The sequence below is a fragment of the Lutra lutra genome, chromosome 3 (genome assembly GCF_902655055.1).
Source record: "Lutra lutra chromosome 3, mLutLut1.2, whole genome shotgun sequence".
In the NCBI taxonomy this organism is placed as follows: Eukaryota; Metazoa; Chordata; class Mammalia; order Carnivora; family Mustelidae; genus Lutra; species Lutra lutra.
The window spans coordinates 72667857-72691185 of NC_062280.1; the positions used below are offsets into that span (position 1 = coordinate 72667857).

Genomic DNA, 23329 nt, shown 5'->3' on the forward strand with positions numbered 1-23329 from the left:
TTCCTCCTCCTCTCTCCTTCCCTGCTCCCCTGCTCCCTCTCTGACTAAAATAAATAAATCAATCATTTTTTAAGTGATAAAATCAATAACCAGTTAATGTAGTCACTAAAACACTTCAAGGCCAATCCAGCAATGAGAATTGTTTCCTGCTGAAAGCATAGAAAGTAATTACCTTAAGACTATCCAAATAATTTAACCAAATTTAATTAATGCTCTCTAGGTGGATCTTCCAAACATCTCCAACTAGAATGCTGAGGTTTGATGAGATAGGGTAGACCCACATTTCATGATATGAAGATTTCAAAGTGTTAAGCTTGATTTTTCTTAAAGCCCTCTAATCGAAAACTATACCAAAATTAATATAAAATAAATTTTGAAACAGCCAGGGGTCAAAATGTATATTTTGTATGACAGCAGTTCTACTGCTATATAGAGACCTCTTTATAGATCGGTTCCATGATTGTGTGTTTCTGATACGGAAAATGTATTATAAGAAAAATAAGATAGTCCCAGTCTGTGTAAGTGCATTTAAAATTTGTTCTTGATAGATAGCTTGAGATATACTTTGATATACCTTGATAATTTAAAAAGGTGAGAATGAATGTTTTTGCAAATGACAAGACTTTTTACATGAAACTAGCACTGACAGTGTCATTTACAGTAGCAGTTAGTCTTTTGATCCATGTAATCCTGGAGTATCTGTGGCAAATGGCACTGATCAGTTTGGGGTCACACCGCAGCACAGCTCTGAGCTTAATATGTTCCCCCACTTTTATGTTCCCTCTCCCCTGGTACAATAGCAATTTTGAAACATCAAAGTAAGATTTCTCCTTCCTGAAGAGGAGTTGGGATGAATCCATCCATTCATTGCACACATTTTTACAGAGTGCCTATTATATGCCAGCTAGGGACCCATGCAAGAGAAAACTTCATGGTCCCTGCTCTCACCTAGCTTAGACCCTAGTGGAGGAGTCAGGCCTTTAACAAATAATCACACAAATAAGTGTATAATTTAAAGGTGATAAAATTACGAAAGAAAACTGTAGGTACCTTGAGCTATAAGAGAAAGACTCTAATTTATAGTTTGGGAGATCAGGGAAAGCCTTTCTTTTTTTTTTTTTTAAAGATTTTATTTATTTATTTGACAGAGATCACAAGTAGGCAGAGAGGCAGACAGAGAGAGAGGGGGAAGCAGGCTCTCTGCTGAGCAGAGAGCCCGATGTGGGCTCAATCCCAGGACCCTGGGATCATGACCCAAGCCAAAGGCAGAGGCTTAACCCACGGAGCCACGCAGGCGCCCTAGGGAAAGCCTTTCTGCTAGCAGCTGCCATCTCTCTACCTGGACAAAAGCCAGCTTGAAAATAAAGCCAATATACAAGAGAGGGAAGAACCAGGATAATCACAGTGAAATGAAGCCCTGGTGGGATTTTAAATTACGGACTAAACCAATCCCTGGTCCATCCAATTTGGGTTTTTGTTAATGGATACCAAAAGCATTCTGCTATAGGCAAAGAGAATTCTTGGCAGAGAAAATAGCCTACATGAAAACCCTAATGCTGGAAAGAAGGTGATAAAATGTTACATACTTTTTACTTCCAGCACAGATTCATTCCTTCCCCCTTAACGACATACATCTATGCTTACACTGTTTTCTCTGCCTCCGGTGCTTTTCACACCTACAATCTGCCTACCTATCAAATCCTATCCATCCTTCAAAATTGTGTTTAAGTACCCCCTCCTTCTCCACTAAGTCTCTAACCATTTTTACTCAAAAGAATTTACCCTTTCTTCTTCCTGATCATAGCCAACTTTTTCCAGTTTCAACTTCAGCATCTGCTGCATCACTCAACCTCCCTCTCCAGCCTGTTCTCTAATGCACTTTTGCATGGACATGCCTTTGCCCAGCATATTTCATACTTCCTAGACCTGGAATGAACTTCCTCTTACACCATCTGTTGAAATCCCACATATCCTTCAGACATCTATAATGCCACCTTCCTTGGAAAGCTTTCTCTAATTGTCTCGTAGAACATAAACATTATCTATTTCTCCTACTAGGCTGTCCTTCCTTGAAGAGAGGGACCACCTTTTATTAACTTTAAGTTCCAAATGCATACATTCCTGCAACAGAGTAGACACTAAAGAAAAATTCTTATTGAATGAATAAGTGACCGAAAAGGTGGATGGAAGAAGAAATGGAAAGATTCTTTTAAATATATACTTTTATATGTATGGAAGTTCTTAGAAAAAGGAACCTCTAATTTTTTAATCCTGTTAGTACATAGACTACACATGTAGAAACTAAATATAAATATTTTTTTTTGTCACTTTCACTGATATTTTAATTTTTTTATTTTTTTCAGCATAACAGTATTCATTATTTTTGCACCACACCCAGTGCTCCATGCAATCCGTGCCCTCTACAATACCCACCACCTGGTGCCCCCAACCTCCCACCCCCCACCCCTTCAAAATTCTCAGATCGTATTTCAGAGTCCATAGTCTCTCATGGTTCACCTCCCCTTCCAATTTCCCTCAACTCCCTTCTCCTCTCCATCTCCCCTTGTCCTCCATGCTATTTGTTATGCTCCACAAATAAGTGAAACCATATGATAATTGACTCTCTCTGCTTGACTTATTTCACTCAGCATAATCTCTTCCAGTCCCGTCCATGTTGCTACAAAACTTGGGGATTCATCCTTTCTTTCTTTCTTTTTTTTTTTTTTTTTTTTTTTACAGCTTTATAAACATATATTTTTATCCCCAGGGGTACAGGTCTGCGAATCGCCAGGTTTACACACTTCACAACACTCACCATAGCACATACCCTCCCCGATATCCATAACCCCACCCCCTCTCCCAACCCCCTCCCCCCATCAACCCTCAGTTTGTTTTGTGAGATTAAGAGTCACTTATGGTTTGTCTCCCTCCCAATCCCATCTTGTTTCATTTACTCTTCTCCTACCCCTCGACCCCCCATGTTGCATCTCCTCTCCCTCATATCAGGGAGATCATATGATAGTTGTCTTTCTCCGATTGACTTATTTCGCTAAGCATGATACCCTCTAGTTCCATCCACGTCGTCGCAAATGGCAAGATTTCATTTCTTTTGATGGCTGCATAGTATTCCATTGTGTATATATACCACATCTTCTTTATCCATTCGTCTGTAGATGGACATCTAGGTTCTTTCCATAGTTTGGCTATTGTAGACATTGCTGCTATAAACATTCGGGTGCATGTGCCCCTTCGGATCACTACGTTTGTATCTTTAGGGTAAATACCCAGCAGTGCAATTGCTGGGTCATAGGGTAGTTCTATTTTCAACATTTTGAGGAACCTCCATGCTGTTTTCCAGAGTGGTTGCACCAGCTTGCATTCCCACCAACAGTGTAGGAGGGTTCCCCTTTCTCCGCATCCTCGCCAGCATCTGTCATTTCCTGACTTGTTAATTTTAGCCATTCTGACTGGTGTGAGGTGATATCTCATTGTGGTTTTGATTTGTATTTCCCTGATGCCGAGTGATATGGAGCACTTTTTCATGTGTCTGTTGGCCATCTGGATGTCTTCTTTGCAGAAATGTCTGTTCATGTCCTCTGCCCATTTCTTGATTGGATTATTTGTTCTTTGGGTGTTGAGTTTGCTAAGTTCTTTATAGATTTTGGACACTAGCCCTTTATCTGATATGTCGTTTGCAAATATCTTCTCCCATTCTGTCAGTTGTCTTTTGGTTTTGTTCACTGTTTCCTTTGCTGTGCAAAAGCTTTTGATCTTGATAAAATCCCAAAAGTTCATTTTTGCCCTTGCTTCCCTTGCCTTTGGTGATGTTCCTAGGAAGATGTTGCTGCGGCTGACGTCGAAGAGGTTGCTGCCTGTGTTCTCCTCGAGGATTTTGATGGATTCCTTTCTCACATTGAGATCCTTCATCCATTTTGAGTCTATTTTTGTGTGTGGTGTAAGGAAATGATCCAACTTCATTTTTCTGCATGTGGCTGTCCAATTTTCCCAACACCATTTATTGAAGAGGCTGTCTTTGTTCCATTGGACATTCTTTCCTGCTTTGTCGAAGATGAGTTGACCATAGAGTTGAGGGTCCATTTCTGGGCTCTCTATTCTGTTCCATTGATCTATGTGTCTGTTTTTGTGCCAGTACCATGCTGTCATCATCAAGACAGCATGTAATAGAGCTTGAAGTCCGGAATTGTGATGCCACCAACTTTGGCTTTCTTTTTCAATATTCCTTTGGCTATTCGAGGTCTTTTCTGGTTCCATATAAATTTGAGGATTATTTGTTCCATTTCTTTGAAAAAAATGGATGGTATTTTGATAGGAATTGCATTAAATGTGTAGATTGCTTTAGGTAGCATAGACATTTTCACAATATTTATTCTTCCAATCCAGGAGCATGGAACATTTTTCCATTTCTTTGTGTCTTCCTCAATTTCTTTCATGAGTACTTTATAGTTTTCTGAGTATAGATTCTTAGTCTCTTTGGTTAGGTTTATTCCTAGGTATCTTATAGTTTTGGGTGCAATTGTAAATGGGATGGACTCCTTAATTTCTCTTTCTTCTGTCTTGTTGTTGGTGTAGAGAAATGCAACTGATTTCTGTGCATTGATTTTATATCCTGACACTTTACTGAATTCCTGTACAAGTTCTAGCAGTTTTGGAGTGGAGTCTTTTGGGTTTTCCACATAGAGTATCATATCATCTGCGAAGAGTGATAGTTTGACTTCTTCTTTGCCGATTTGGATGCCTTTAATTTCCTTTTGTTGTCTGATTGCTGAGGCTAGGACTTCTAGTACTATGTTGAATAGCAGTGGTGATAACGGACATCCCTGCCGTGTTCCTGACCTTAGCGGAAAAGCTTTCAGTTTTTCTCCATTGAGAATGATATTTGCAGTGGGTTTTTCATAGATGGCTTTGATAATATTGAGGTATGTGCCGTCTATCCCTACACTTTGAAGAGTTTTGATCAGGAAGGGATGCTGTACTTTGTCAAATGCTTTTTCAGCATCTATGGAGAGTATCATATGGTTCTTGTTCTTTCTTTTATTAATGTGTTGTATCACATTGATTGATTTGCGGATGTTGAACCAGCCTTGCAGCCCTGGAATAAATCCCACTTGGTCGTGGTGAATAATCCTTTTAACGTACTGTTGAATCCTATTGGCTAGTATTTTGGCGAGAATTTTTGCATCTGTGTTCATCAAGGATATTGGTCTGTAGTTCTCTTTTTTGTTGGGATCCTTGTCTGGTTTTGGGATCAAGGTGATGCTGGCCTCATAAAATGAGTTTGGAAGTTTTCCTTCTATTGCTATTTTTTGGAACAGTTTCAGGAGAATAGGAATTAGTTCTTCTTTAAATGTTTGGTAGAATTCCCCCAGGAAGCCGTCTGGCCCTGGGCTTTTGTTTGTTTGAGATTTTTGATGACTGTTTCAATCTCCTTACTGGTTATGGGTCTGTTCAGGCTTTCTATTTCTTCCTGGTTCAGTTGTGGTAGTTTATATGTCTCTAGGAATGCATCCATTTCTTCCAGATTGTCAAATTTGTTGGCGTAGAGTTGCTCATAGTATGTTCTTATAATTGTCTGTATTTCTTTGGTGTTCGTTGTGATCTCTCCTCTTTCATTCATGATTTTATTTATTTGGGTCCTCTCTCTTTTCTTTTTGATAAGTCTGGCCAGGGGTTTATCAATCTTATTAATTCTTTCAAAGAACCAGCTCCTAGTTTCGTTGATTTGTTCTATTGTTTTTTTGGTTTCTATTTCATTGATTTCTGCTCTGATCTTTATGATTTCTCTTCTCCTGCTGGGTTTAGGGTTTCTTTCTTGTTCTTTCTCCAGCTCCTTTAGGTGTAGGGTTAGGTTGTGTACCTGAGACCTTTCTTGTTTCTTGAGAAAGGCTTGTACCGCTATATATTTTCCTCTCAGGACTGCCTTTGTTGTGTCCCACAGATTCTGAACTGTTGTGTTTTCATTATCATTTGTTTCCATAATTTTTTTCAATTCTTCTTTGATTTCCTGGTTGACCCATTCCTTCTTTAGAAGGATGCTGTTTAGTCTCCATGTATTTGGGTTCTTTCCAAATTTCCTCTTGTTATTGAGTTCTAGCTTTAGAGCATTGTGGTCTGAAAATATGCAGGGAATGATCCCAATCTTTTGATACCGGTTGAGACTTGATTTAGGACCAAGAATGTGATCTATTCTGGAGAACGTTCCATGTGCACTAGAGAAGAATGTGTATTCTGTTGCTTTGGGATCAAATGTTCTGAATATATCTGTGATGTCCATCTGGTCCAGTGTGTCATTTAAGGCCTTGATTTCCTTGTTGATCTTTTGCTTGGATGATCTGTCCATTTCAGTGAGGGGAGTGTTAAAATCCCCTACTATGATTGTATTCTTGTCGATGTGTTTCTTTGATTTTGTTATTAATTGGTTTATATAGTTGGCTGCTCCCACGTTAGGGGCATAGATATTTAAAATTGTTAGATCTTCTTGTTGGACAGTTCCTTTGAGTATGATATAGTGTCCTTCCTCATCTCTTATTATAATCTTTGGCTTAAAATCTAATTGATCTGCTATAAGGATTGCCACTCCTGCTTTCTTCTGATGTCCATTAGCATGGTAAATTCTTTTCCACCCCCTCACTTTAAACCTGGAGGTGTCTTCGGGTGTAAGATGAGTTTCTTGTAGGCAACATATAGATGGTTTTTGTTTTTTGATCCATTCTGATACCCTGTGTCTTTTGATTGGGGCATTTAGCCCATTAACATTCAGGGTAAGTATTGAGAGATATGAATTTAGTGCCATTGTATTGCCTGTAAGGTGACTGTTATTGTATATTGTCTCTGTTTCTTTCTGATCTACTACTTTGAGGGTCTCTCTTTGCTTAGAGGACCCCTTTCAATATTTCCTGTAGAGCTGGTTTGGTATTTGCAAATTCTTTCAGTTTTTGTTTGTCCTGGAAGCTTTTAATCTCTCCGTCTATTTTCAATGATAGCCTAGCTGGATATAGTATTCTTGGCTGCATGTTTTTCTCATTTAGTACTCTGAATATATCATGCCAGCTCTTTCTGGCCTGCCAGGTCTCTGTGGATAAGTCTGCTGCCAATCTAATATTTTTACCATTGTACGTTACAGACTTCTTTTCCCGGGCTGCTTTCAGGATCTTTTCTTTGTCACTAAGACTTGTCAATTTTACTATTAGGTGACGGGGTATAGACCTATTCTTATTGATTTTGAGGGGGGTTCTCTGAACCTCTTGAATTTTGATGCTTGTTCCCTTTGCCATATTGGGGAAATTCTCTCCAATAATTCTCTCCAATATACCTTCTGCTCCCTCTCTGTTTCCTCTTCTTCTGGAATCCCAATTATTCTAATGTTGTTTCGTCTTATGGTGTCACTTATCTCTCGAATTCTCCCCTCGTGGTCCAGTAGCTGTTTGTCCCTCTTTTGCTCAGCTTCTTTATTCTCTGTCATTTGGTCTTCTATATCGCTAATTCTTTCTTCTGCCTCATTTATCCTAGCAGTGAGAGCCTCCATTTTTGATTGCACCTCATTAATAGCTTTTTTGATTTCAACTTGGTTAGATTTTAGTTCTTTTATTTCTCCAGAAAGGGCTTTTATATCTCCCGAGAGGGTTGCTTTAATATCTTCCATGCCTTTTTCAAGCCCGGCTAGAACCTTGAGAATCATCATTCTGAATTCTATATCTGACATATTACCAATGTCTGTATTGATTAGGTCCCTAGCCTTTGGTACTGCCTCTTGTTCTTTTTTTGGTTGTGAATTTTTCCGCCTTGTCATTTTGTCCAGATAAGAGTTTATGAAGGAGCAAGTAAAATACTAAAAGGGTGGCAACAACCCCAGGAAAATATGCTTTAGCCAAATCAGAAGAGATCCTGAATTGTGAGGGGGGAGAAAGGGGATAAAAAGGGGCTCAGAAAGAAAGAAAAAAAAAAAAACTATTAAAAAAAAGAAAGCCGATAAAGAAATAAATATAAAAGAGGAAAAAATATATATATATTAGATAAACTATTTAAAAAACGTTAAAAAAAAGAAAATGGTAAAAGTTAAAAAAAATTTAGCAGAAGAAGAGAAAAAGAAAAAAAATTGAAAAAGAAAAAAAAATTAAATTAACTGCAAGGCTAAAAAATCATGGGGAGAAAGCCATGAGTTCCGTGCTTTGCTTTCTTCTCCTCTGGAATTCCGCCGCTCTCCTTGGTAGGTGAACTTGGTCCTGGCTGGGTTTCCCGTAGATCTTCTGGGGGAGGGGCCCGTTGTAGTGATTCTCAAGCGTCTTTGCCCCAGGCGGAGTTGCACCGCCCTTACCCGGGGCCGCGCTGAGTCATCCGCTCGGGTTCGCTTTCGGGAGCTTTTGTTCCCTGAGCGCTTTCCGTAGAGTCCGAAGGACGGGAATAAAGATGGCGGCCTCCCGGTCTCCGGCCCGGAGGAGCCGAGAGCCTGGGGCCCCACTCCTCAGTGCGCCCTCAGAGAACAGTGCCAAATGACTCTCGTCACCCTGGCCTCCGGCCGCGCTCCGAGCTGACCGAGCCTGCGACCGGTTCAAGGCAACCCTGAGCTGAGAGTCACTCCTCGGCTCTGTCTCTGCAGCCGGCTTCCCCGTTCTAATACCGGTAAGCTCTGCGACACTGAGACACCCCCGATCCTTCTGCGACCCTGCGGGACCTGAGGCCTCGCTTACCCCGCCTGGGCTTCACCCCAGTTAAGCCTCTGGAGCGATGTCCCTCAGCAGAACAGACTTTTAAAAGTCCTGATTTTGCTCCGTTGCTCCGCCGCTCGCCGGGAGCCGGGGAGCCGGCCCCTCCCCCCGCGGTCTATCTTCCCGTCGCTTTGGATTCACTTCTCCGCCAGTCCTACCTTGCAGAAAGTGGTTGATTTTCTGTTTCTGGAATTGCTGTTCTTCTTCTCTTCAAACTCCCGTTGGATTTGTAGGTGTTTGCAATCTTTAGATAAGCTATTTAGCTGATCTCCCGCTACCCGAAGTAGTCTCAGCCTGCTACTTCTCCGCCATCTTGACTCCTCCCACCAAATATAAATATTTTTTAAAGATTTTATTTATTGGGGCACCCCCGGGGTGGCTCAGTGGATTTAAGCTTCTGCCTTCAGCTTAGGTCATGATTCCAGGATCCTGGGATCCAGTCCCGTATCAGGCTCTCTGCTCAGCAGGGAGCCTGCTTCCACCTCTCTCTGCCTAATTGTGATCTCTGTCTGTCAAATAAATAAATAAAATCTTCTTTTTAAAAAGATTTTATTTATTATTTATTTGACAGAGACACAGCGAGAGAGGGAACAGAGGCAGGGGGAGTGGAAGAGGAAGAAGCAGACTTCCCGCCAAGGAGGGAGCCCGATGTGAGGCACGATCCCAGAACCCTGGGATCATGACTCAGAGCCAAAGGCAGACACTTAATGACTGAGCCACCCAAGAGCCCCTAAATATAAATATTTTTGAATGAAAAAAAATGAGATGATAGAATTTAAAATAATCAGAAGTATGGGAATTTAAGCAAATGTTTGATTTCTTCCTTTCTTCCCTTTTTTCTTTCTTTCTTTTTTTTTATTTAAAAGATTTTATTCATTTATCTGACAGGCAGAGATCACAAGTAGGCAGAGAGGCAGGCAGATGGAGAGAGAGGTAGAAGCAGGCTCCCTACCGAGCAGAGAGCCTGATGCGGGGCTCAATCCCAGGACCCTGGGATCATGACCTGAGCCGAAGGCAGAGGCTTTAACCCACTGAGCCACCCAGGCGCCCCTCTTTCTTTCTTTTCTTTTTTAGTTTTGTCTTACTAGAAGCTATATAATGTCATTTAGCCACATTTCCTTTAATACCAAAAATTAAGCACATTCTTTGCTTATGACATAAATCATCAGAGCCATTACTAAAGCCACTGATGTACAAGGATAGGGAGCTAATTGAAACCAGAAGTGTTGTTCATGTGGTTAAGCACTAAATTTTGGTGAATTGCATTTAAATAGCAAATAGCCTCAGCTGTAAATACTGGACTGAAAGAACTAAAGACCCATGCTTAATTCTTTTTATGAAACGTTCTCTTGAATTGGAAAATAGAATTTCACAGTGAGAATGTCTTTCAGTGGGTCACACTAGAAACTTAATTGCTTTGTCATGCTCTTTAAAGTAAGTACCTCAAAATTTCAAGTTAGTTTAAGGTTTTTGGTACCACTCACACAGTATTTGGTGAGAATATAATTGATACAGATTTTTTGAATGACAATTTGACATTATCTATCAAAATATGCATAACCTTTGATCCACTGAATCTTCTAGGACTGTGTACCAAATTAAAAAAAAAAAACTCACACTAGAATACAAAGAAATACTTTTGAATGTCTGAAATTTCCATAAGACAAAGAGTTTTTTTAACTATAATCATAGCTCATTTATTATGTTTTGCTTTATTGCATTGAGCAGATATTGTGTTTTTTACAAATTGAAGTTTGGACACCCCCCTAGGTTGCCCAATGACCCTATCAGGGTCATTTTTCCAACAGCATTTGCTCACTTCGTGTCTTTGTGCTCCATTTTGGTAATTCTCACAATATTTTTAACTTTTTCATTATTATTATATTGATTATAGTGACCTGTGATCAGGGATCCTTGATGTTACTATTACAATTGCTTGGGGATGCCACAAGCCACACCCGTAGAAGACAGCGAACCAAATCAATAAATGTTTTGTGTATTTAACTGCTTCACCAGCCCACCATTTCTCACTCTCTCTCCCTCTCCTCAGGCCTTCTTATTTCCTGAGTAACAACAATATTGAAATTAAACCAATTAATAACCCTACAGTGGCCTTTAAGTGTCCAAGTGAAAAGAAGAGTCACACATCTCTCACTTTAAATCAAAAGCTAGAAATGATTAAGCTTAGTAAGGAAGGCATGTCCAAAAGCTGAGATGGGCTGAAGACCTCTTGTACCAGTTAGCCAAGCTGTGAACGTAAAGGACAAGTTGTTGAAGGAAATTAAAAGTGCTTCTCCAGTGAACACAAGAATGATAAAGAGAAAAAATTTTATTGCTGATATGGACAAAGTCCGAGTGGTCTGGACAAAAGATCAAACCAGCCACAACCTTCCCTTAAGTCAAAGCCTAATCAAGCTAATAAAGTTAGCAAGGTCCTAACTTTCTTCAAGTCTCTGAAGCTTGGGAGAGGTGAGGAGGCTGCAGGAGAATTAGAAGCTAGCAGCATTGGTTCATGAGGTTTAAGGGAAAAAAACCATCTCCACAGCATAAAAATGCAAGGGAAGCAGCAAATGCTGATGTAGAAGCTGCAGCAAGTTCTCCAGAAGGATCCAGCTCAGATCATCCATGAAAGTGGCCACACTACACAGCAGATGTCCAAAGTAGATGAAACAGCCTTCTGTTGGAAGAAGATCCCATCTAGGACTTTCATAGCTAGAGAGGAGAAGTCAACCCCTGGCTTCAAAGCTTCAAAGGACAGGCTGACTCTCTTGTTAGGGGCTAAAGCAGCTGTTGACTTGAAATTGAAGCCAGTGCTCATTTACCATTCTGAAAATCCTAGAGCTCTTAAGAATTATGCTCAATCTACTCTGCCTATGCTCTAATGGGACGACAAAGCCTGTGGATGACAATACATCTCTTCATCAATGTGGTTTACTGATTATTTTAAGCCCACTGCTGAGACCTACTGCTCAGAGACAAAGACTTCTTTCAAAATTGACTGCACATTGGCAATGCACCTGGTCACCCAAGAGCTCTGATGGAGATGTACAATGAGATGAATGTTTTCATGGTGGCTAACACAGCATCCCTTCTGCAGCCCATGGATCAAGGAGTCATTTTGACTTTCAAGTCTTGTTATTTAAGAAATACATTTCATAGGCTAGAGCTGCCACAGATAGTGATTCCTCTGATGAATCTGGGCAAAGTAAATTGAAAACCTTCTGGAAAGGATTCATCATTCTAGATGCCATTAAGAACATTTGTGATTCATGGGAAGAGGCCAAAATAGCAATATTAACAGGAGTTTGGAAGAAGTGATTCCAACCTTCATGAGTGAATTTGAAAAGATCAAGACTTCAGTGGAGGAAGTAACTGCAGATGTGGTAGAAATAAAAAGAAAACTAGAATGAGAAGTGGAGCCTAGGGGCTCAGTGGGTTAAGCCTCTGCCTTCGGCTCAGGTCATGATCCCAGGGTCCCGGGACTGAGCCCCATATAGAGCTCCCCACTCAGTAGGGAGTCTGCTTCTCCCTCTGCCTCTACCACAACTCCCTGCTCATGCATTCTAAAATAAATAAATAAAATATTTTTTAAAAATAGAGCCTAGGGGCACCCGATTGACTCAGTCAGTAGAACGTGTAACTCTTGATCTCAGGGTTGTAAGTTCAAGTACCATGTTGAGTGTAGAGATTCCTTAAAAACAAAATCTTAAGAAGAAAAAGGGGAGCCTGCAGATGTGACTGAATCACTACAATCTCATGATAAAACATGAACAGATGGGGAATTGCTTCTTATAGATGAGGAAAGGAAGTGGTTTCTTGAGATGGAAACTACTTCTGGTAAAGATGCTGTGAAGACCGTGGAAATAACAACAAAAGATTTAGAATATTACCTAAACTTGTTGATTACCTAAACTAGTTGATAAAGCAGCAGTGGCATTTGAGAGGATTGACTGAAATTTTGAAAGAAATTCTACCAGAGGCAAAAATGCCATCAGACAGCATTGCAGTCTATGGAGAAATTATTCATGAAAGAAAGTGTCAGTTGATGGAGTAACCTCACTGGGTCTTAATTCTTAGTTATTGTCACTGCCACCCCAGACGTCAGCAGCCACCGCCTGATCATGTAGCAGCCATCAACACTGAGACAAGACTACCCCACCTGCGAAAACATTACAGTTCACTGAAAGTTCAGCAGACAGCATTTTTTAAAAGATGTATTTATTTTTATGAGAGAGAGCATGTGTATCAGTGGGGGAGGGTGGTGGTGGGGGGAGCAGAGGGCAAGGAGGGAGAGAGAGAAGCAGACTCCCCACTGAGCAGCCCGGACTCAGGGCTCAATCTCATGATCCTGAGATCATGACCTGAGCTGAAATGAAGAGTCAGACACTTAACCAACTGTGCCACCCAGGTGCCCTTGTTAGCACTTTTTAAAATAAAATATTTTTGATTGGGATGCCTAGGTGGCTCAGTTGGTTAAGTGTCTGACTCTTCATTTCAGCTCAGGTCATGATCTCAGGGTTGTGAGATTTGAACCCTGAGCCCAGTTCCATACTCAGCAGGGAGTCTGCTTCTCCCTCACCCTCCCCCACACTCTGCTTCTCGTAGCCTCACCCCTCGCATCCCCATCCCACTCATGTGTTCAGTGATCTCTCTCTCAAATAAAAAAATAAAATCTTTTTTAAAAATAAAAAGCATTTTATTTAAGGTACACACATTATTTTTAGACATAGGCTATTGCCTACTTAATAGACTACAATATGGTGTAAAGATAATTTTCATATACACTGCGAAACTAAAAAGTTTCACTTCACTCTATTGCAATATTCCCTCTATGGCAGTGGTCTGGAACTAAACCCACAATATCTTTAAGGTATGCCTGTGTCATCTAGAGTTCCACTTCTGCTTAGGATCTAGAAAGCTTTAAGAGAACATTGTTCCCATATCCAGGATCTATAAAGAACTTCTCAAACTCAACACACACAAAACAGATAATCATATCAAAAAAATGGGCAGAAGATATGAACAGACACTTCTCCAATGAAGACATACAAATGGCTATCAGACACATGAAAAAATGTTCATCATCACTAGCCATCAGGGAGATTCAAATTAAAACCACATTGAGATACCACCTTATACCAGTTAGAATGGCCAAAATTAGCAAGACAGGAAACAACATGTGTTGGAGAGGATGTGGAGAAAGGGGAACCCTCTTACACTGTTGGTCGGAATGCAAGTTGGTGCAGCCAATTTGGAGAACAGTGTGAAGATTCCTCAAGAAATGAAAAATAGAGCTTCCCTATGACCCTGCAATTGCACTACTGGGTATTTACCCCAAAGATACAGATGTAGTGAAAAGAAGGGCCATCTGTACCCCAATGTTCATAGCAGCAATGGCCACGGTCGCCAAACTGTGGAAAGAACCAAGATGCCCTTCAACGGACGAATGGATAAGGAAGATGTGGTCCATATACACTATGGAGTATTATGCTTCCATCAGAAAGGATGAATACCCAACTTTTGTATCAACATGGATGGGACTGGAAGAGATTATGCTGAGTGAAATAAGTCAAGCAGAGAGAGTCAATTATCATATGGTTTCACTTATTTGTGGAGCATAACAAAAAACATGGAGGACATGGTGAGATGGAGAGGAGAAGGGAGTTGAAGGAAATTGGAAGGGGAGGTGAACCATGAGAGACTATGGACTCTGTAAAACAACCTGACGATTTTGAAGAGGGGGGGGGCGGTGGGAGGTTGGGGGAGCCAGGTAGTGGGTATTAAGGAGGGCATGTATTGCGTGGAGTACTGGGTGTGGTGTGCAAAAATAATGACTACTGTTACGCTGAAAAGAAATAAAACAAAACAAAAAGAGAGAGAGAGAGAACATTGTTCCCATCCTAACAACAAGAAAGCCAGATAATCTACAAAGTCATAATTTTTCTTGACTCCATTAGAGACCTGAGTCTGCAAAGCAACTAAGTGATATAAATTCCACAGAGTGACAAACTCCTCCAAGAACAAAGGGAATGCATGGATTGTTTGTGTCACAGAATGCAAGCAAGGACTGGCCACCATTAAGGTAGATAAGGAGAAAATAGCTACACATTTAACAAATTCTTAATGGCTGAACGTAGGCTATTATATCTATTTAGGAAAAAAATGAGAATCACAGACTTCTGCAAGGAACAATTGCATTTATTCCTGAGCTGTTATCCACCAGATGATCACATGAAACATTAGAGGAAGAGAGAGGAATAAGAGAGAGTCCCCTTTGGGGGCTCAGGCTTACAGTAATGATCAGTTACCCCTGGGAGAGAGGTAGAAAACACAACCCACTTCCCCCAAAACCTTCCTTCATAGAAAGCAAAGCTTTGAGCAGCTCAGGGGCAGAAAGAGAGTAGTAAAGCCTCCCATGAAGGACTCAGGCAAAGAGCCACTTCTTCTGCTATGGAAAGAGTAGAGACAAAAGCCCCTGGCCCAAGGGGAGAGCTAAAAGAAGGTACTGGGCCTGTGGTCCCGCTGTACTACAAAGCAAGGGTCCTGGGCATAGGTAAGAAACAGGACGCTTTCATCTGTTCAAGACTCAGTACAGATGTCCTCGGGATGCCTTCCTAATTTGCAACACTTTTAAAAGAATTAACTTACTTAAATCACAAAAATTGTCTCTTCCATTAAGGGTCATTTTTCTCTACATGAAGGAATCAGATAGTGGTGGAAATTTTTGCAAATAGAAACAACTGGCAAGTGATTCCCCAAACCAAGCTTGGAAGGATATATTCTCTTCATTTTCAAAGAGGACCTTAGCGGATCACTTAGCAGACCATAGCAGTGATTATGTTTTAAGGTTGAGAGGAATAATGTCTAGTAAGCACCCTTTCCAAAGGAAAGGCAGCTTTGTGGAAGGCAGCTTGAGGTCGGAAAAATGGGTTTTGGTAGCTCCCAGGCCTCTAACTATGGGACCATGCACATCACTTTCCTCATTTCCAAAACAAGAGGGAAGGGAAAATAATGCTGACTCTTCCAGTTGCCTGTGCAAATCAAATAAGCTCAGTATGAAAACAGCTGGTCCTTTGCTTGTCATATGAAAGACACATGCTACCAATGTTCAGTGCTCTCTCTACTCACCCTACCAACATCCTTTTGCTAGATATTTTGTTTTATGAATCTAGCCACTGTTTGCAGATCTTCTTCCCATATACCACTCTCAGACTAAGATATTGATACAAAAAACCGAATTCCTTGTTCCCTGGCTGACCTCCGAATTTTTCCATTTCTTACCTTTTTCCCTTCTTCCTCAATGCTCCAAGACATTGTCTCAGCCTTGCTTCAGCTCCCATCGTGACTGTGTGTGTGTTTACTGATGCTATTTTTTAATCTTATTATAATAATTACCATTAAGCTGAAGTCATTTCCCTGTCCCAGTGAATAAATGACACGTGGGAATATTTCTAGGCAACAAATTGTTCTTTACTTAGGCATTTTTACATCCCAATTCTTGATCAATCCATCTTCCTTCTTAAAACAATTACTGTGTTCAAGCTAGAAGAGAAGTTAGAGGACCATAGCTCATCCTCCAAGAAGGGACAGTCAGCATGTTAGTGGCAGAGCTGAGCTTGAAACCCGGACTCCTGTCTGCCTCACCCTGTTATTATAAAGCAGACTTGCAAAGTAGGGTTTTTTTTTTTTAAGATTTTACTTATTTATTTTTGAGAAAGAGAGAGAACAAGCAGGGGGAGGGTCAGAGGGAGAGAGACAAGCAGACTCCCCACTGAGCAGAGAGCCTGATATGGGGCTCAACCCCAGGACCCTGGGGTCATGACCTGAACCAAAGGTAGATGCTTAACCTACTGAGCTACCCAGCTGTCCCTCAGCTATGTGGATTTTAAAAAGCAAGTAACTGTACTCATCTCTATATCATAATTAAAGATCTCTAAAATATCGGACAATGCCATAGTGAAGACTTTTTTTTTTTTAATTTTAAGTAAGTTCCATGCCCAGTGTAGTGCCCAATGTGGGGCTTAAACTTACAACCCTAAGATCAAGACCTGAGCCGAGATCAAGAGTTGGACATTTAACCAACTGGACTACCCAGGCACCCTCTCACAGTGAAGGATTTCATGGGAGAAAGCCCTTCAAGACCTCGGAAGAAAAGAAGCTGTATAAATCCAAATTTATAACAGCAGCCATTATTATTATTACTGTTATTCAAACAATTGAATTTAGTTAATTTTCTTTTTCTTTTTTTTTTTTAATTTTATTTATTTATTTGACACAAAGAGAGACAGCAAGAGAGGGAACACAAGCCAGAGGAGAGGGAGAAGGAGAAGCAGGCTTCACCACAAGCAGTGAGTCCGACAGTGGGCTCAATCCCAGGATGCTGGAATCATGACTTGAGCCAAAGGCAGACACTTTACCGACTGAGCCACCCAGGCGCCCCTCATTTTTTTTTTAATGTATTTATTTAGGGATGCCTGGCTGGCTCAGTCAGTAAAGTGTCTGCCTTCAGCTCAAGTCATGATCCCAAGGTCCTGGGATTGAGTCCCGCATCGGGTTCCCTGCACAGCAGGAAGTCGGTTTCCCCCTCTCCCTCTGCCTGCCACTCCCCCTACCTGTGCTTTCTCTCTCTCTCCCTCTCTCCCCCTCTGACAAATAAATGAACGAAGTCTTTTCTTTAAAATAAAAAATGTATTTATTTATTTTGGGAGACAGAGCATACTCAATTGTGTGCAAGCAGAGGGAGAGGCAGAGGATGAGGAAGAGAGAGAATCTCAAGCAGACTCCCTGCTGATCGTGGTGCCCAACTGGGCTCTATCTCAAGACCCTAAGATCACAGCCTGAAGGGAAGTCAACAATCAGTTGCCCAACTGACTGAGCTACCCAAGAGTTCCATGTTTTAGTTCATTTTAATACTGTACTCTGGTAGATTAAAGATATCCTCACATTTTTTTCTACCCCTGCCCTAGAATCTGGGCTGACTTCAGTAACCTGTATGACCTATAAAATACAGCAGAAGTGAGGTGGTGGGACTTCTGAAGCTAAGCAAAAGGAGCCTTGCAGCTCTAGATCTCTTGGAATCCTCTCTCTGAACACCATGAGCTGTTATGTAAAAGGTCCCAAATGTACAACTTAACAACAACAGAATAACCCAATTCAAAAATCGGCAGAGGATTTGAATAAACATTTCTCCAAATAAAACATACAGATGTCCCATAAGCATCCAAAGATACTCAGTATCACCAGTCATTAGGCAAATACACATCAAAACCATCATAAGATACCATTTCATGACCATTAGGATGACTTTAAATTTTTTTAAGAAACAGAAAACAAAATCTGTTGCTAAAGCTGTGCAGATTGGAACACTCATGCATGAGTGCAGCCACTATGGAACACAGTTTGGCTCCTCAAAACGCTAAGTAAAGAATGACCACACCATCCAGTAATTCTACTCCTACATATATACCCAGAGGTATTGAAAGCATTGCTTGGGGTAAATGAAAAAATTTTGGAATTAGATGATTGTACTACACTGAGAATTGACTTCATGCCATTGGACTGAAGCTTGAACATGGTTAAAATGGTAAATTGTATGTTGTGTACATTTCACCACAAGGAAAGAATGGCAACCTATGCCATATACTAAGAAAAAAGGAAGGAGGAAGAGGAGAAGCAGAAGAGAAAGAAGATCATCCTAGTCCTTATACCATGAGACCATCACTGGAGAGGCCACGTGTAGGTGCTCTGGTAACAGACCAAGATGGTCCCAACCTTCCAACCATCCTGCAGGAGCCAAACATGTGAGTGAAGCTGTCTTGGGCCCTCCAGAACAGCCTAAACTCCAGCTGATTACCTTCGAGTGACCTCAGGCTGTGTCACTGGGAACTGAGGAATCACCCATCTGAGCCCTGCTCCTTTTTGTTTTTAATTAACATATAATGTGTTATTTGTTTCAGGGGTACAGGTCTGTGATTTATCAGTCTTAAAAAATTCACAGCACTCACCATAGCACATACCCTCCCCAATGTCCATCACCCAGCCACCCCGTCCCTCCCATTCCCTTCCACTCCAGCAACCCTCAGGTTTTTTCCAGAGATTAAGAGTCTCTTATGTTTTGTCTTCCTCTCTGGTTTCATCTTGTCTCACTTTTCCCTCCCTTTCTATATGATCCTCTGTCTTGTTTCTCAAATTCCTCATATCAGTAAGATCCTCTGATAATTGTCTTTCTCTGATTGACTTATTTCACTTAGCATAATACCCTCTAGTTCCATCTAGGTCATTGCAGTTGGCATGATTTCATTTTTTGATGGCTGCATAGTATTCCTGTGTGTGTGTGTGTGTGTGTGTGTGTGTGTGTGTGTGTGTGTGTGACATCTTCTTTAGTCATTCATCTGTTGATGGACATCTAAGCTCTTTTCCATTGCTTGGCTATTGTGGACACTGCTGCTATAAACACTGGGGTGCACATGCCCTTTTGGATCATGACATTTGTATCTTTGGGATAAATACCCAGTGGAGCAATTCCTGGGTCGTCGGAGACTGAGTCCTGCTCCTTAAAAGTAGAGACATGTTTTAGGATCCCAGGTTTCAGAATAATCTGCCACACAGCAATAGACACCGGAACATAATCCTTCTACTGTCTATAGTGGGTTGACCTGATAGTTCCTAAGTTGGAAATAAGAGAGTATCAGTAAAAAACACCACTCAGTCAAGTTTTAGGAATTTTGGACAAGTGTTTGGATGGTGGTCCAACACAGGTCCCCCTCACCTAGATGTAACAGCAATCTGCCTTAAATAATGTATCCTAGGTTGCTAGTAAACACCCTTTACAGACAAAAGCCAATTCAGTCACGAACTAAAAAGTTTACAGACCACATTTGGTTTTCCTTCAAAATGAAAGTCCCACAGGAGGAATTTTAAAAAGTAAGAAATTATAAGATTATTCCTTTTACTAAAACAACAATGAGGAAAGTGATAGTTTTTCTGCACAAAAATATTACTATTTGGTAATATTTCAGAACTGTGAAAGCTGCTTTCAATCTTTTGTCCTAAAAGTGGAAGGTTAGTAGGCTTCACTGTGCCTGTGAACCAGGAGCTGCTCCCCAATGAGCCAGTGAAGAGGAGGGTCTCTCTTTGAGGCAAATATGAATACTCCTAATCGTATATGATGAACAGTATGTTATAACAGATGACAAGGGACCCCAGTTCTTTAGTCACTTCCACCCACCATGTCGTGTGGACAGGACACATGACCTCTCTGTAAGTCAATTCCCTTATCCACAAAAAGGGAATATTTTGGTTGCACACCAGATTAGCAGCCTAAGATATGATCCTTAAAATCCTGATACCCAGGCTGCACCCAGGCCAATTACATCAGAATCTCTGTGAGTCAGATTCAGTCCTCAGGACTTTTTTAAAACTTTTAAACTTTTAAAAAACCTTTTCAAAACTTTTTTGCAATATTTTCCACTACAAAGTCAAGGTTGGGAACCACTGGGATGGAGGACTGAAGCATAGAGAAATTTTTTAAATGTCCATCCAGCTATAAAAGTTGTATAACCCAGCAATTTTATCACTGGAAGAAGTGACTGGAAGAAGGCAGTCTTCTTTTCTTTTCTCTTTAAAGATTTTATGTTTAGGTAATTTCTATACCCAATGTGGGGCTCAAACTCACAACCCTGAGATCAAGAATCACACACTTCTCTGATTGAGCCAGCCAGCTGCCCCAGCAGTCTTGTTTTCATGGCTAGTGTAGCATGGCTTTGGTCCCACAGCACATCTGTAGTGTGTAGCAGCTGCAAAGCATTGCAGGCTGGATAACTGACCAGTGCCCATCTGCCAGTCCTCACAAGCTGACAGAATGTCTTCCTCTCATCATTTTCCTAAAGAAGAGATTTAAGTATACCCTGACAGAAGATGCAATGAAGATCCGCATGTAGCAGTTCATTAAGGTTGATGGCAAGATCCCAACAGATATAACCCACACTACAGGTTCATGGATGATGGCATCACTGACAATACTATGGAGAATTTCCACCTAATCCATGACACAATGGGTGACCAAGTACTGGCTATGCAACGTGAGAAAAATCTTCATGAGAAAAAGGAATCCCTCTTCTGGTGACCCACGATTCTCACACCAGCCACTACTCTGGTTCCCTCGTCAAGGGGAACAACACCATTCGGACTGATTTGGGAGACTGGTAAGATGACCAGCTTCATCAAGTTTGACACTGGTAAACTTTGCATGTGACTGGAGGTGCTAACCTGGGAAGAATTGGTGTGACCACTAATAAAGAGAGACATCCTGGTTCTTTTGATGTGGCTCATGTGAAAGATGTCAGTGGCAAAATCTTTGCCACCCAACTCCCCAACATTTTTGTTATTGGCAAAGGCAACGAAACATAGATTTCTCTTCCCCAGGGAAAAGCTAACCACCTCATCATTGCTGAAGAGAGAGACAAAAGACTGGTGGCCAAACACAGCAGCAGTGGGTGAAATGATTTCCAGGTGACATGAATGGAAGAGTCTTGGTATTTAATTAAAGATAATACAGCATAAAAAATATTGTATGAACTGATACCCAAAAATGTTATCATTCTATTAGTAAATATTTATCACCTGCAGTGTTTCAGGCATTCTGCTTAACAAAGCACATACCAAGAGGAGTTCAGCATTCTAGATATTGGGTGAGTCCGGGTGGGGGTGGGGAGAGATCTAAAACAAATACAGATAGGTACAGTCTCAAGAAGTGGACTGATGAGTTCTCCTTGGAGGAGGGAAAAGAGATTCAAAGAGGAAATTCCTTGGACCAAGTCTTTAAGAATGATTTGGTAATTTAACAAAGGTAAGGTGCAGGTAGTGGAGGGTAAAGAAGGACATTTCCAGGTGTTCGACACCCTCATGTCTAACATCTACACATAAAGCTGTTGATGTAATTAAGGAGGAATCTGTTTTGGTTAATTCTTTGACATCAGTTAACATAAAAGGGCTCGACTTATGAAGAAAAGAATGGCTCAAAGGCAGTGATAATACAACGAAAAATAACAGCTGCCATCTGTGAGGTGCTAACATGGGCCAGCATGGGCTAAGCATACAGTATTCATAAACTCAGTGACTTCTTTTTTTTTTTAAGATTTGTTTATTTATTTTAGAGAGAGAGAAAGAGAGAGCATGAGTGGAAGGGGCAGAGGGAGATAGAATCTCAACTCCCCACTGAGTGCAGAGCCCGACACAGGGCTCAATCTCATGACCCTGAGATCACGTCCTGAGCTGAAACCAAGAGTCAGACACTTAACCGACTGCCCCACCCAGGTGCCCCTCTTGAGTTCAATGACTTCTGATCATAAGCAAGCTGTCTGGAAAGACCCAAGGACCATAATGTGGTGGGTCATTAGGATTCATTCTGTGTGGTCCTGGATTAGAGTTAGGATCAATGGTGAAAGCCATAGAAAGACAGATTTCAACTCAACCAAGGGAATAACTGCCAAAGAGGCTGTGCTAAAATGGCCTGAATGACCTCTGGCCCAAGTAAGTTTTCTGCTTTTTAACTCCAATACTTTCCTTTGTAATAGACAGTCTTTACCCCCAAACTACTTAGAGACTAAGAGCAAGGGGCAAAGGCAGTGTTTAAAGAATTCTGATCCTTTAAGAGTTTGTTATTCCTGGGCGCCTGGGTGGCTCAGTGGGTTAAGCCGCTGCCTTCGGCTCAGGTCATGATCCCAGGTCCTGGGTTCGAGCCCCGCATCGGGCTTTCTGCTCAGCAGGGAGCCTGCTTCCTCCTCTCTCTCTGCCTGCCTCTCTGCCTACTTGTGATTTCTCTCTGTCAAATAAATAAATAAAAATCTTAAAAAAAAAAAGAGTTTGTTATTCCTTATATCCACAGATGTACCACTATTCTCTTATTAAGACCAGCAAGCAGAAAAGAAGAGAGGGAGAGAGAAGCTCTTGACTCAAAGGTAAAATGCAAGCTAAAGCAGCTTATTGCGTTGAGTTTGTTTGGGGTATGTACACGTTAAGTACCAGTGTTCCTCAGAAAACTCTCTAAGTGGTACTCAAAGCTTCTGCAGGGGAGTATGGCTAACTCAAGGCTTATAGTCCCCTCTTCTGGTTGTAGAGCTAGATGGTGCCCAGACTGCCAGTTCCAGCAGGCAGTCCCTTGCCTGGCTGGGTTCCTGTCCCTTGCCATCCATCTATGGAGTCTACCTACCCATTTGCTCTTTACTCCGAGCCCCTTGCTTTGACAGATGTCTTTAACTTCAAATTACAAATCATTTTCTCTCTGGGTACTAGCCCGGTCCCTAACTTATGTTTAACATTTTAGATAATAGCCTGCTGTTCATCATCTTAAGCAATTTACAGACTTACATTTTCACTGTGTGTGATTGTGTGTATGTGTAGGTAAATACATATGTGTTCCAATGCGAATACCTTCCTGCTTCAGTATTACCATACACAGTGTCCTGAACCACAGGAGAGGAGGAAAGAGGAAGCCTCTGGTCAGCTAAGGGCTCCCCACACACCTATCACTGTCACACCATACTGGAAGGACACTGTAATCCCACAACTTGTAGAAATGTTGAAGAAGGGCCTTCAAGTATCAGGCA

At 41.2% G+C, this 23329-nt stretch overlaps 1 pseudogene; it reads left to right on the top strand.

Moving 5' to 3' along the window:
* Positions 1-20560: 20560 nt before the first annotated feature.
* On the top strand, positions 20561-21221 carry LOC125095561 (40S ribosomal protein S4-like; annotated as a pseudogene).
* The last annotated feature ends 2108 nt before the right edge of the window (positions 21222-23329 follow it).